The 15,000-nt window shown below is 37.0% G+C and overlaps 1 pseudogene; it reads right to left on the reverse strand.

The window, feature by feature from the left end:
• The window catches only part of LOC137643219 (DE-cadherin-like), a 201,020-nt pseudogene that overhangs the window by 24,915 nt on the left and 161,105 nt on the right, over positions 1–15,000 (reverse strand).

Genomic DNA, 15,000 nt, shown 5'->3' on the forward strand with positions numbered 1-15,000 from the left:
ATATATATGTATATATATATATATATATATATATATATATATATATATATATATATATATATATATATATATGTGTGTGTGTATGTGTCTATATATATATATATATATATATATATATATATATATATATATATATATATATATATACATATATATATATATATATATATATATATATATATATTATATATTTATATATAAACATATATATATGTGTGTGTCTATATATATATATATATATATATATATATATATATGCGTCTACATATATATGTATATATAAATATATATATATACATTTATATATATATATATATATATATATATATATATATATATATATATATATATATATATATATATATATATATATATATGTATCTATATACTGAATATATATGACTTTTAATCTTAAAAGACGATGGCTCTGGAAGCCTTTCTTGGGATAAGGTTGGTTGCCTTAGCCATTTTTTGTTCGCCTTTAAATAGACCAAAAGAAACCAACAGGTATCTAATTCATTGTTCGGGGAAGTAAAATGAGTTTTAATTTATTCATTGACCTTGAAGCAAAGGTACAGTACAATGGATACTTTAGGAAACGGACCCAAGTTATTTTCCTCTCACACTGCGGTATTTATGTGGGTTACTCGGTAGAAAAGGGCAACATATGAATAAAATAGCCAAAAAAAAAAAAAAAAAAAAAAATATGACAAAGGGAAGTTTCATAATATATTTTTAAGTTTGTTCGTTTCTTTCGATGTTGTTGATTTCTTTTGGCCGAAAATTAATTCCCTTTATGACGGTTTACCCAAACACAAATACATGGGTGAAGGTGTAAGCTTGGAAAATTATTCACTTCGTAATTCATAGTGATATGGCGGGTGCGTTACAGGATAATTATGTAAAAATGTAACATCTGAAAAGTATGAACACATATACACACATACACACACGCACATATGCATTGACACACACAGTCATATATATATATATATATATATATATATATATATATATATATATATATATATATATATATATATATATATATATTGCCAGTACTTTCATTTAATTTGCATAACTGACCTTTTTGATGTTGCTTTTGATGAAATCTCCAATGCTGAGACCTTCTGGCATCTTGGCTAAAGGCGCAGTGTGACACTGCCGAGCATCCTGAGTCACATCGGGCAGATTTGATTCATCTCCATCTGGTAGAAAGAAAGAATATCTTGTCTTAGATACACATATGACACGTTTACCTATTCATATATGTATATTAAATCGGAGTTTTACGAATTTGTCTGGTCTTATTGCTTTTCCAAATGAGCTGGTGGCTCCTGAAATTGTTAACTTCACCTCGTTAGACAAAGGCCGTATCAGCCTTAACTGTGATCTATAGAATTAAACTTACTACCAGGAATATAGTTTACAGTTCAAAATGAAAAGGGCACAGTGAGTCAGTTTTTGCTGTCCCCCCCTACCCCAGTAATTCTCTATTTATTTTCTCTTCTACCTCGAAGAGGGCTAGTGAAGGTTTTAAACACGCACATACACACAAACACACACACATACACACATATGTATATATATATATATATATATATATATATATATATATATATATATATATATATATATATATATATATATACACACACACACATATATATATATATATATATATATATATATATATATATATATATGCACATATATATACACACTCACACGCACATACAATAAACAAGCTAAACACCCTGGACATCCTTAAACTCAGTTAGACCAAAATTAAGGAAACACTGATGAAAGGAAGAAGCATCAATTTAATGAAAAGGAGACATAGAACAGGGTGCCAACAGATATTTGCTTTAAGGGATAAAAATGGGAATATTATCAACAAAAGATATGGAGTGACAAAAAATTGCAGAGGATATCTCTGCAATGCTATAGAGTAGTGATATAATTTTGCCATTAGGAAATGAGGAAACTCCTGCCAAGTAACAGTAGGAAAAGTAAAGAAAGTATTAGAAGGCATGTATAGAGGCGAAGCAGTAGGAGAAGATGGCCAAACAATTGTTTTAATGATAAATCAAGGAGATTTCACAGTAGTAGAACTCACGGCACTTTGTAAAATATGTCTGCAAGAATTCTCTATACCAAGAGCTTGGAAAAAAAAAATTATGCAAATTCACAAGGTCACACAAAAGACCTGAAAACTATCACTCAATAAGTTTACCATCCATTATCTATAAATTATTTACAAACATCATATTAGTCCGAATAGAAAGAAAACTAGGCTTTAATGAACCAAGAAAGCAGGCAGGTTTTAGAAGCTAGTATTCAACAACTGACCACATCACTGTAGTTAACCAGCTAATAAAAAAATCAACTGAGTTTTACAAATCATTATGTATGACATTCGTAGACTATAGGAAAGCTTTCATTCTGTCAAAACTTTAGCAGTAACGAAAGCACTTCAAAGACAAGGAATAGATTAATCTCATGTTAGAACACTTGAAGATATCTACATGAGAAGTAGAGCAATCCTAAAACTATATAAATATAGTTAGAAAGTTCTGATTGAGAAAAGAGTTACACCGAGAGAATTCATCTCTCCTAAATTATTCACAGTGAGGAAGAAATTTTTAAGAATTTAGATACCTAAACAACTTAAGTTTTGCAGATGACAGTTCTACCTTGTGAATCGTGGATGGAATTGCAAAAGATGATAGAAGATCTGAAAAGGGAAAGCAGAAATATGTGATTGAAGATGAATATGAGTAAAACTAAGATAATGATCAGAGAAAATGCAGAGACAACAAATAAAGGTTATGGAGTAATCTCTAGAGATTGTTAATGAATAAACATACTTAGGACAGACAGTAAGTTTTTTCTCTAGTATATGTGATTGAAAAAAAAAAAAAAAAAAAAAAACATGGGATGGAGAACATTTTGGTAAACAAAATTATATTATGACATTCAAAATGTCACTTTCTCTAGAAAGAAATGTATTTAATCGAATGGTCCTCCCAGTTCTAACCTATGCATTAAAAACTTAGAGCATTACTAAATCCTTAGAACATAAGCTAGTTACAACTCACACAGCAATGGAAAGAATTATGATAGAAATAACACTAGGAGACAGAACAAAAGAGCAACATTGATACGAAGGTAAACTAAAGTAAAGGATATCCAAGCAAAATTTAAGAAAAAGAAATGGACATTGGCAAGACATATAATGAAAATAAAAGATAATAGATGGTCATTAAAAAAAAAACAATGGGTCCCTAGAAATTGCAAAAGAAGCAGTGGAAGGAAGAGAAGACGATGGATTACCAAACTAAAAAAAAAATGCATAGAAAGAACGTAAACAGACGCGAGTGAAAAGTCAAATCTGGGGCGCTTTTTCTGCAATGGACTAGCTACAGATGGTGATGATATTAAGCTGCTCCTATAATACGCGGCGACTCCAGTGAAAAGGCCCACAGTTCATTGCCACATTCGTCCGTTAAAAGATGAATTGTGGAATTAACCCTTTAAGCAGTAAAACTTTCGCTTAATAACACTTATAAAAACTCATCATAGGTGTCTCAAACCCTTACGTACACTGTTTCATTATAATATTCATTATATGCATTCACTGACCTTCCAGTTCTCAATGCCTCTCCCTTTTAATGCATCTTTCAAGCAATGTATCAATAATTTTAAGGACACTCAAAATGCTCTGGTTTATCTTTTCACACGTAAAGTCAACCTTTCTTGCAGTTTCTTCTACGTGACTTCAAGCTTCTTATCTATCTATTCAAGTCTTTTTACACCACAAACACTATAAAAATAACTCATATTAACATATTCAATCATTTCTCTTTCATTCTCATTCATTTTTCTCTTAAATATAGGAGAATCAGGTCAACAATCGATTCCCAGACTCGATCTCTTTCCGTTTCTGGCATCCTAAAGTTGTGAAATTGTGACAGACTTGGCTCCAGGAGAAGAAGCTCATCTGCCATTTAGAGTGGTATTTCCAGTGGTCGGCAACTATTAACTAGGCAAAAAAAAAAAAAAAAAAAAAAAGAAAACACGGGCACGCACGCACACGCACACACAAACACACATTCACACACACCACTCATACTAGTTTGGTTCTCTGTGGGCGATCAGACTGAAGTCTCCACTATCACCAATTTGCAGTGGCCAGCGTGGTGAGGGAAATGGCAAAACCACAGACATGGCTAGGGACATGTCTGAGGCCTTTTCCCCTACAATGGACTATAAACAGTTGCATTTGTTGTTGTTGTTGATATATATATATAAATATATATATATATATATATATATATATATATATATATATATATATATATATATGTATATATATATATGTATATATATATATATATATATATATATATATATATATATATATATATATATATATGTGTGTGTGTGTGTGTGTGTGTGTGTGTGTGTACAGCATATCCAAATCATGTGCAATACCATCTCTCTCTCTCTCTCTCTCTCTCTCTCTCTCTCTCTCTCTCTCTCTCTCTCTCTCTCTCTCTCTCTCTCTCTCTCTCTCTCAAAAAGAGAAGAAAAAAAGCAAATACAGCTCATAAAACTTACCCCACTCACTACCTTTTTAACTAAATACGAGTATTTATTTACGAATAAACCTGTACACGAACGTAAAGAAACGGATGAATTGCTATTTCTGGAAAATGCCGCTACGCAAAATTTCTGTGGAATTGTAAAACGAGGTTTTTTTTTAAATGCGCAGTGAATAAAAATGTATTTATAAAATTATGAGCAACATTACCACATCTAGAAAACTGTAATGTTCTAAAATTATTTGTTTTGGCTTCCCCTTATGAGTAACAATGATATAATCATTATCTGCAATGGTTTACTTGATTGATGCAAATCAATCCGGTTGATTGAGGAAATGCCATCTAATTTATCTAGGTAACTAGTTACAGATTTTGTCCAATTTAAAAGTAAAAAAATTCATTCTTTTTTATCCAAACCTAACCAAACGTTATATATTTTTAAAGAGTATTCCTTATATATATTTTCCTATTGCCATTTGTTATTATAATGTAGATATACACGTATAAATGTTATGGGAAAATCCACAAGTTTACCCAGTCATTGCGATCGACATCAATTATACAGGATCTCATAAGCTATTAAGGATATCATGTAATTACCAAAATATTAGGTTGAGGATCACTTGAAATAACTATGTATCCTCATTTGAGAGGCATCAATGTGCATAAAACTACTTTTATTTCCTCAATCTATTACTCTGACTAAAAATGTGTACAACTGCAATTAATGTCTGCATAGACAGATAATGTTGATGAATTGTATCAAATCACACTTGCTTTTGCATTTATGTATAGCTTTTTAACTTTTATACGTCTATTTTTTTTACACTATTCACAGGCTGAAAATACATTCGTTCAAAAATAAATCGTTCAAAACAACCGACTTCAATCTCCACATTGGCTAGACTCTTAAAGTATCACTTTTCTATGCAATATCTTTTTTTAACCATTTTTATAATTATGCTTATGCTGATTAAGTATGTTAGGTGTAATTTCATTCATATTTCCATTGTAAAGGTCATATCCTAGGTTAATGTAGCTGAAGTCATCGGTTGCTGGGAGGTTATTTACGTTATCTATCACTGTTGGGTTTTTGACGTCATCTTGTGAAGTTGTAAAGGCCATCTGTTGAAGTGAGGCTGTTGAGGTGATCTGCCGAGCTATGGTTTTTTTTTTTTTTTTATACACATATCAAGTGCTAAGGTCAAGTGGTTCAGGTCATTCGATGGGGTTGGTCTCAGGTCAGCTGCCAACAGGGTTGTTGTCACTATCCATGAAATCGGGTCAAGCTCATCAATCTGTAGAGGTTGGATTGTTGACGTTTAAATAGTTTTTATTTTTATTTTATTTTTTTTGCCACCCATTTGCCAGCTCTCCACAGTTCTGTCTTTTTTTTTCAGGAATGTTGATCTCATCCAATGTTGTAGGTGACATCCCTTTCATTTCCTTATTTTTTTTTTCTTTATTCATTTACTCTTTTTCTTTTTTATTCCAGTGCTGAATGGTGTGGATCGTGTGGTATGTGCGCTGGTATTTAGAAAGATTCAGATGATCATGTCAGGAATGTAGTGAAAATGGACTGAGACTTTTTGGATATTGCCAAAACACAAAAAAAGTTTCATTTGTTTTTGTTAGTCAAAGTGTAAGAGAGCTAGTGCAATATATACTGTACATGCATTAATGATTTCCTTGGTTATCAATTCTTCTAGCAGGCTACAGCTGTACAGTGAAAGGAGTGAAAACGCAGTTGATGGATCGAATAGGATACTTGCAAGGATATTACAGAGGCATTTGAACAGTGTGAATTCCTCTGAGATATTTCGTATATATTTAAAATGATAATAATTAGTGTGATAGAACTTCTACAAGAAGTGGAAAATAATTTTGTGGTATTAGGACAAATGTATAGGATTATCTGGTTATGATATATGTTATATTTTTTTTTCTTGTTAGGTGTCAGCATTTATTTAAAGTAATGTGTGATAGCTGATATTTAAGTTATTCGATAGAGAATTGGTGTCATTGATCAGCTTCATTTATTTAGGTACTTTTTCATGATAATTTCATTTTGGTATACATGAAACTTTGAAGGTGCAATATCATATCCATAAAAAGAGATAATAATGTTAGGTCTCAGAAGACAAAACTGTGAGTTATCAAAAATGCGACGTAAACTCACTACCATACTCAGAATTAAGAATAACAATAATTGATTTCAATGAGACTGAAGGTCTCACTCTTTTGCCCTGGCAATAACTTATGCAAAATTCGTCTGATTTTGTGCATAGTACCGTATTATGCAATGCAGTTAATAGTATTTTATCAATGGTCATAAATACAACCAACAGTGATGAAGGACACTCCAAAATCACACCATTGTTCTCTAGTCTTAGATAATCCCATAGCCTCTGTACACCATGGCCTTCCACTGACTTTGATTAGAGTTTTCATTCTTGAGGGTATACTTAAGTAAGCTGTTCTATCTTATTTTTCTTCCTCCTGCTATTTTGAAGTTTTTATAGTTTATTTATGAAAGATCTGATATAATGATGTTACTGTTTTGGCATATTTTATCTTGATTGCTTGTTACTATTATTATAGTTTTTTTTTTTATTTCCTCGTTTCCTTTCCTCACTGGCTTTTTCCCCTGTTGGAGTCCTTGGGCTTATAGCATCCTGTTTTTCCCAGCTAGAGTTATTGCTTAGCTTGTTATAATAATAATAATGATAATAATAACAATAATAATAATAATAATAATAATAATAATAATAAAAAAAAATAATAAAAATAATAATAATAATAATAATATCGTTAGTGTTGGTAATTTCTTCTTTATTTAAAAGAATACTTACTCTTATGACAGATAATTTATTAATTCATAAAATCTATGGCTTTTAATATATAAATAGTTTGAATCCTTCCCTTTGCTGCAGAAGTAAGAGAGCTCAGTTGATTCCTTAATCGGAATTGTAGTCTAATATACCTTATGGCAGAGGCTAGGATTTACCTATACATCCTGAAATGTTATTCATAAAATATGTTACAATATAGTATTGCTAGTATTTGCTAGCTTTGCAAATAATGCATGGTTATGCTGGAATTTTGAATTTTTGCAGCCGATGTCTGGAGTTGGTGCTCATTTCGTATACGGTGCACAATGCAGCATAATTAAATAACTGCAAATCATTAGAAATGCGCATGCTATTAAAAATCCCATAAAATCTAGTAATAACTGTAGATTAAAAAAAAAAAAAAACAAAAAAAAACATTATCATCACTCCCATAAAACTTATATAGTTAATATATCCAACATTCTGTTTTACGCATTCACATCTTGTTATCCAACGAAACAGTTTGTAATATCTATTAGCTAAATTTTAGCAATAAAATTTCTTCGGGATTTACGGAATAGGTTGAATGTTTTTACATGATAAAAAAAGGGGAAAAAAATATGTTTATGTAAAACAAGTTCTCTACACATTCTGCTTGCGTTATTTCAACATTCCAAACACCCAATATGATTCTACTTTCACGAGATCAGGTGTTTTTGACATGTAATAAACTCACTACAGCTCACGTAAATTTGGGGTAAATACTTCAATTTCAAAAATGATAACGATAATATTTCGCTATAGTGACACTTAGACATATCTATACAATTCACTTAGGAGTTTCCGCTTTTCTCACGCGTCACGATACTGAAATGATTTATTGAAACATTTGGAACATGTCTGAATAAGTAAACTATATTTTGTAAACAAACGGTCCAAAATGACATATTTTTTTACCACCAGAGGACAAATAATTATGATTGAAATATTAGTTAAATTGTGTCAAAGTAAAAACCAAATCCTCTCCTACTTTGAAGATTATAGCAAATTATATTAGGAGAGAGACATACTGTACATGTTAAATAGGGCGCCCTGATCTAGAGAGGCAAACTGTAGGCGGGTCATCTGGCAGAAGATAATCAGGTTTTAGACGATCAATGGAGACCCAGTCTTCTTTGCCACGAATGTTTAGTAGGAATGCTTTCGGACTGCGTCGGATCACAAGTAAAGGGCCCGTGTAAGGGGGCGTTAGCGGTGGCTTGGTAGTGTCGTTGCGCAAGAAGACGTGCGTTGCAGAGTGCAAGTCCGTTGGTATGTGATGCTTCGCTGGGGGCTTGTAAGTCTGGCGGCACGGAGTGAATTTTCCCACAACGTGACGTATGCGTTGGAGATCGTCGGAGGAGGTTGTAGAAGGAAAAAATTCGGCGGGCGTCTTTAGGAGTGGTCCTTAGTCCTAGGAGGACCCAGGGAAGCTGAGTAAACCAGTTGCAATCCTTGCAGCGGGACATCAAAGCTGCTTTGAGGGTGCGATGAAAACGTTCAACCATTCCATTGGCAGCGGGGTTGTAGGCCGTTGTCTGATGTAGGGTGATGCCCAGGAGATTCGCTAATGACGTCCACAATTGAGAGGTGAAAGTGGTTCCCCTGTCAGAAGTAATATGCTCAGGGATACCAAATCTTGAAATCCATCCAGAGAATAAGGCAGATGTACATGAGGCGGACGTTGCAGTTTCCATGGGAATGGCTTCAGGCCAACGAGTGGAGCGGTCGATGGCGGTAAACAGGTAACGATGTCCTTGTGATGTGAGTAGGGGGCCTACAACGTTAACGTGAATGTGTGCGAAATTACGCTGAGGTTGAGGAAAGGTGCCCACTCCTGAATCTGTGTGTCGATGTACTTTGGAAGTTTGGCAAGAAGTACAGGCGCAGACCCAATCCTTAGCATCCTTAGAAATGCCGTGCCAAATGAACTTTGCCTTCAGCAGCTGTGCAGTAGAACGGCATGAGGGATGTGAAAGGCCGTGAATGAAATCAAACACCTGCCGTCGCATGGGAGCAGGAATCCAAGGTCGCGGTCTACCAGTATTGATGTCACAGAGGAGGGTGGTATTGGAGTCGTCGAGGAAGAAGTCTTCCCAAGGGAGGGACGTACAGGATGTCCTATATGCTTGATACTCTAGATCAGTGGTTCTCAAACTTTTTCATGAGCGACCCTATTTGAAACATTTCATTCCTTCGCGACCCAGAGTAAAGTGAAGAGAAAGAAAACATGCAATGATATATACACTTTATTTTGGAAAAAAAATAATGTGTACAGCTTTTCATTCACAAAACTAAACTAGTGGGATTTATGGCACTGCTTTTCCTTTTCACAAAACTAAACGAACAGGATTCATGGCACTGCTTTTCGTTCCCAAAACTATATTAATAGAATCCATGGCACTGCTTTTAATTCACAAAACTAAATTAATAGAATCTATGGCACTGCTTTTAATTCACAAAACTAAATTAATAGAATCTATGGCACTGCTTTTAATTCACAAAGCTAAATTAATAGAATTCATGGCACTGTTTTTCATCCACAAAACTAAATTAATGGGATCCATGGTGCTGTTTCTCGTTTACCAGTTTGTCAAATCGTGGAATCATTGTCGTAAGGCTGCATCTCATATCATGCTCGGGGTTAAGCTTGTTCCTCGACTTATTTTTCATATGAGTCAGAGCCGAGAAACCTTGCTCGCAAAGGTATGTTGTTACATAACAAAAGTAATTTGTGGTTAAAGAAGAATAATTCAATTAAGCAACTGAAATACACTGAAACACTGAAAGCATGATAATGTTCCTGTGTCCCTGCGACCCATCAAAATTGATCTCGCGACCCAACTTTGGGTCGCGACCCATAGTTTGAGAACCACTGCTCTAGATCCTGTCATTGGGCTTCAGCCAGGGAGTTGTAATCCAATCCCAGTTGAACGGCAGCCAACGTGTTTCTTGACAGGGCATCGGCAACGAGATTCATTTTCCCAGGGATGTATTGAAGGGTGCAATTGTATTCAGCCATGGCAGAGAGATGTCGGCGTTGACGGGCGGACCAGGCATCAGACTGTCGAGTGAAGGCGTGCACCAGAGGCATGTGGTCTGTGCAAATGACGAAGGGTGTACCTTCTAAGAAATGGCGAAAGTGACGAACAGCCAAGTGCACCGCCAGCAATTCTCGATCTAGGGTAGAATAACCCAATTCTGCCTTGGACACTTTTCTGCTGAAGAAGGCCAATGGGCGGGGCGAGCCGTTGACCACCTGCTCGAGTACTGCATCAATAGCAATGTCGCTGGCATCAGTGGAGAGAAGGAGAGGGGCATGTGGTATAGGAAAAGTGAGAGCCGCAGCAGTTGATAGGGCCTTCTTTGCATTGCAGAAGGCTTCTTCTTGAAGGGGACCCCACTTCAGGTCCTTTGGCTTGCCCTTGAGGGAGGCGTAGAGGGGAGCAATAGTGGCGGGAATGGCTGGCAGAAAACGGTGATAATAGTTGATCATGCCCAAGAATTCCTGCAGAGCTTTGACAATCGAGGGCGCGGGGAAGTTCTGAACGGCTGCTACCTTCTCAGGGAGGAGATGGACTCCTTCATGAGTGATGCGGTGCCCTAAGAACGACACTTCGTTGGCGCCAAAGGTACACTTGTCGTACCGGACTACAAGGCCGTTTTGTTGCAGGCGGTCGAGCACGATGCGCAGGTGATGGAGGTGTTCCTCTTTTGAGGAGGAATAACACAAGTATGTCGTTCACATAACATACACAGAAAGGGAGGTCCCCTAAGATGCCATCCATGAGACGTTGAAACGTGGCCCCAGCATTACGAAGGCCAAAACAGGAGTAATTGAAGGTGTATGTACCAAACGGAGTGGTGATGGCTATCTTGGGGATGTCTTCTGGGTTCATAGGCACCTGATAATACCCCTTCAGGAGGTCTAGCATAGAGAAAACCTTCGCTTTGTGCAGGTAGGTGGTCACGTCAGCAATGTTTGTGATGGGGTAGTGATCCGGTTTGCATGTTCAGGCGCCTGTAATCCCCGCACGGATGGAGGGAGCCGTCTTTCTTCAGAACGATGTGTAAGGGTGATGACCATGGGCTGGAGGCCTTTTGGCAAAGGCCCATTTCCTCCATTTCGGCGAACGTCTGTTTGGCGGCTGCCAATCGTTCCGGTGCCAGACATATGAATTTTGCGAAGACTGGGGTCCCGTCGTCTTGATATGGTGATAAATACCGTGTTTGGCGTGAACCGTGGGCGCTTGGCGAAGTTCTGGACGGAAAACTTCCAGGTACGACGTGAGGAGGTGGGCGTAGGCATCCGTGGGTGCGTTAATGTGGAGAGCGAGGTTAGAGGGGGCGGGTTGAAGAGGTGTCGACAAGTACGAGTCTGCGATGACCAATCGTCGGTGGGCGACATCGACCAGAAGGCGGAAGTGAGAGAGGAAATCCACACCGAGGATTGGCAATATGACGTTAGCAACGAGAAACTTCCAATTAAATTTACCGTTTCCGAACGATAATGTGAGGTTCTCGTAACCATAGGTGGGTATCGCAGATCCGTTGGCAGCTACGAAGCAGACGTCGGCAGATGTAGACCGACTACTTTGTGTCTTGAAGAGTTTCCTTGGCAAAAGAGAACGACAAGCACCCGTGTCTACCAAAAATTGCACGCCCGTTCCTGCATCATGTAAAAAGAAAAGATTAGAAACACGAGAGGCCACCGCCACGAGCGATGGCCTACTTACACGTTTTTTGGCCACTGACAATCCTTGGCACATTTCTTCGTGGTTGCCCCGAATCTGAAGTGGTAGTAGCAAAACTGCGGCGGATGGGAGGTAGTAAGTGGCTGTAGAAGTCGTTTGTTGGGGCGTGAGCAATTGTTGGGTGGTGAGTGGCTTTGTCGCCGCTTCGGCACGTCACGGGGTAGGCGTGTATGTCATACGGCATTCATGTCAGCTTCAGTTGACGTTGAATAGGAGGTCTTGAAGTGGCTGTCCATAAGGGCGTTGGCTTTGGTCATCAAGTCCTTTATGGATAAACTATCGACATCGGGTATGGCAGCGCGTATAGGTCTGGGTAAACGGCGTATCCAAAGGGCACGAAGTAGGTTCACCTCATGAGGAGAGCAGTCTGCGGCAGGTTGAAGGCGAGCGATACTGGTCATTTCCCTGAGGGCGAGTGAAGCCCTTTGGTCCCCCAACAGTTGTTGCGAGAGCTGAAAAAGCTTTGCTATACGAGCGGCTGGCGACGGCGAGTACTGCTGCAGAAGGTATGTTTTAAGGGTGTCATACTCTATTGGGGTGTCTCCTTGTTCACAAAGCCAGTCGGATATTTCTGGGAAGGTGTCCTCGGGTATCGCCGCGAGAACATAATCTGCTTTGGTGGTTGAGCGAGTCATGCCTTTGATGCAAAACCGGACTTCTGCACGCTGAAACCAAGCAAACGCCTCTCCGCTGGCAAACGATGAAAGTTTAAACGGGCCAGCCGCAGCGCCAACTTCCGTAGAGTCCGCCATAGTACCAACGATGGAGGGGCGAGGGCGGTGGAGGTGGAAGGCGGTGGGAGCGAGTCGACTTCCGGGGTCACCAATGTGACGGGCCGAAAGCAAGGTCATGACTCAAAGGCAGGAAGCAATCAACTGAGTAACTTTATTATAGAACACTCTCCTTTGTATACAAAACCTCAAGGCAACAGGCTTTTTTCATGTTCACAAGACAGACAATGTTACAGAGGAAAACCGGAGACATGATTATTCAGGTTCTTTTTAGTGCGAGGGAAGAGCGCAGATACAAGCATGATATATACAAAATAATTTATGTACGATCGTGTGACACACGGTTGGTACAATAGTAGCTAGTTAAGGGCAGACAGTAATTTAATGATACAATTCATTTTCTGCGTATGATCTAATGGCAAAAATGATGATTCTCATCATATGAATTATGAATAAGAAGACTAAGACAGGAGTAGTAGATTCATACTGATATAATCAAAGATATTCCAGATATCAGTCCAAAACCCGATTATACTATTATTATTTGGTTTAATGAAAAAAGGACTTCGAAATTCTGCCGGGAAGAAAACAAACTGAGCAAACTAAACGAAAAGGCAGAAATCAATGCAGCTGGAGGCCAAAAGAAATTCGTAAAAATCCTTCAGTAGCCAGCCCAATAAAACGGATAAAACAGTTCCAAAGCTGTGTTCATATATAAAAAGCAAAGTTATGATATCGAAAGTAACGATAGACTCATTTAGATAAAAATTGAAGTGAAGGAATACGGAGACAAAGATAGAATTCCAGTTTTCGGAAGTAGAAAAAAAAATCTCTGAACTGAATATTCCGAGGTCTGACAATTTGTGCAAAATAAATCTAGGAAGTGGTGGCTTGGTGGGTGCTACGAGGTCACTTGAAAATTCAGTAGAATAGAATATGAACATACCTCCCAGCAGACTGCAGTAGACTAAGGAAGCGGTGAGGGCAAAAATATTAATAAAAATTTATGGAAGCAAAACACCCAATTTTATCGAGGAAAATTTAGCAACTTGAATTAATTGAAGACTATTACACAGAGAATTTGATTTATAATATTTAACAGACAGATTAGATAAAAGAAATAAGAGGAAACAATTAGCAGAAAAATATGAAGACCCTACATTGGAAACATTAGACGCCAAATCTTCGCAAAAATATTAGAGTGCCTAAAAGACTTATGGAACAAGTGATGCTATTGTCCATTCCATAATAACCAAACGAAAGAAAGTAGAAGGTAGCTTATGGCACAAATATTTGTTATAAGCATTGGGCTCCATTACAAATCTGCTCTGAGGCTTACATCGATTTACAAGGTATTTGAGTAAACTCCAAAGGTAAGAGTGGGATAGTAATACCCTTGGGAATTACTACGCACAAATGAATTATTTCTAAATAGTAAGAATTGAAGGAGATGATATCAGACTATAAAATATGGAAGAGTAGGCTAGAGAATGGAGAACAGAAAGCCAATGCAAAAGTTTAAGGTGACCCATAAAGAAACAGAGATACAGTCCAAATAAGAAAGTGGCATATGTGGAAACGGATACGGACAATTCGCTGCCCACATTTCGCCACCATCAATTAGCCACCAACAATTAGTCGCCAAAGACAGTTCACTTCCAACAATTTGCCGCTACGGACAGTTTACCGCCGGCGAACTTTTATTTCTATTAGATATTATTACTAACAGGTCATTCCTAGAAAGTGACTAAACTATCACTATTTGTCACCAGCAAACTCTTAATAACTAATTTATGTTATTGCTAATAGCCCATTCCTTGAAAATTGCTAATTTTAGTTTTAACAATGAAAATTGCTAATTACCCGTATTATTTATGTAATTTTTTTTTCTTTTTAAGGTTTCAAAATAAAAAGCTTCTGTACCCTTTCATAACTTATAATGGCTGCTGGCCTTGATTCGCATATTGAAGTTTTAGTAAATGATTTGCTCTCAGAATTAGAAACTATATAAATTTGGTTTGAGTGTAATTTCTTGGGC

Source organism: Palaemon carinicauda, chromosome 6 (assembly GCF_036898095.1).
Source record: "Palaemon carinicauda isolate YSFRI2023 chromosome 6, ASM3689809v2, whole genome shotgun sequence".
Classification (NCBI taxonomy): Eukaryota; Metazoa; Arthropoda; class Malacostraca; order Decapoda; family Palaemonidae; genus Palaemon; species Palaemon carinicauda.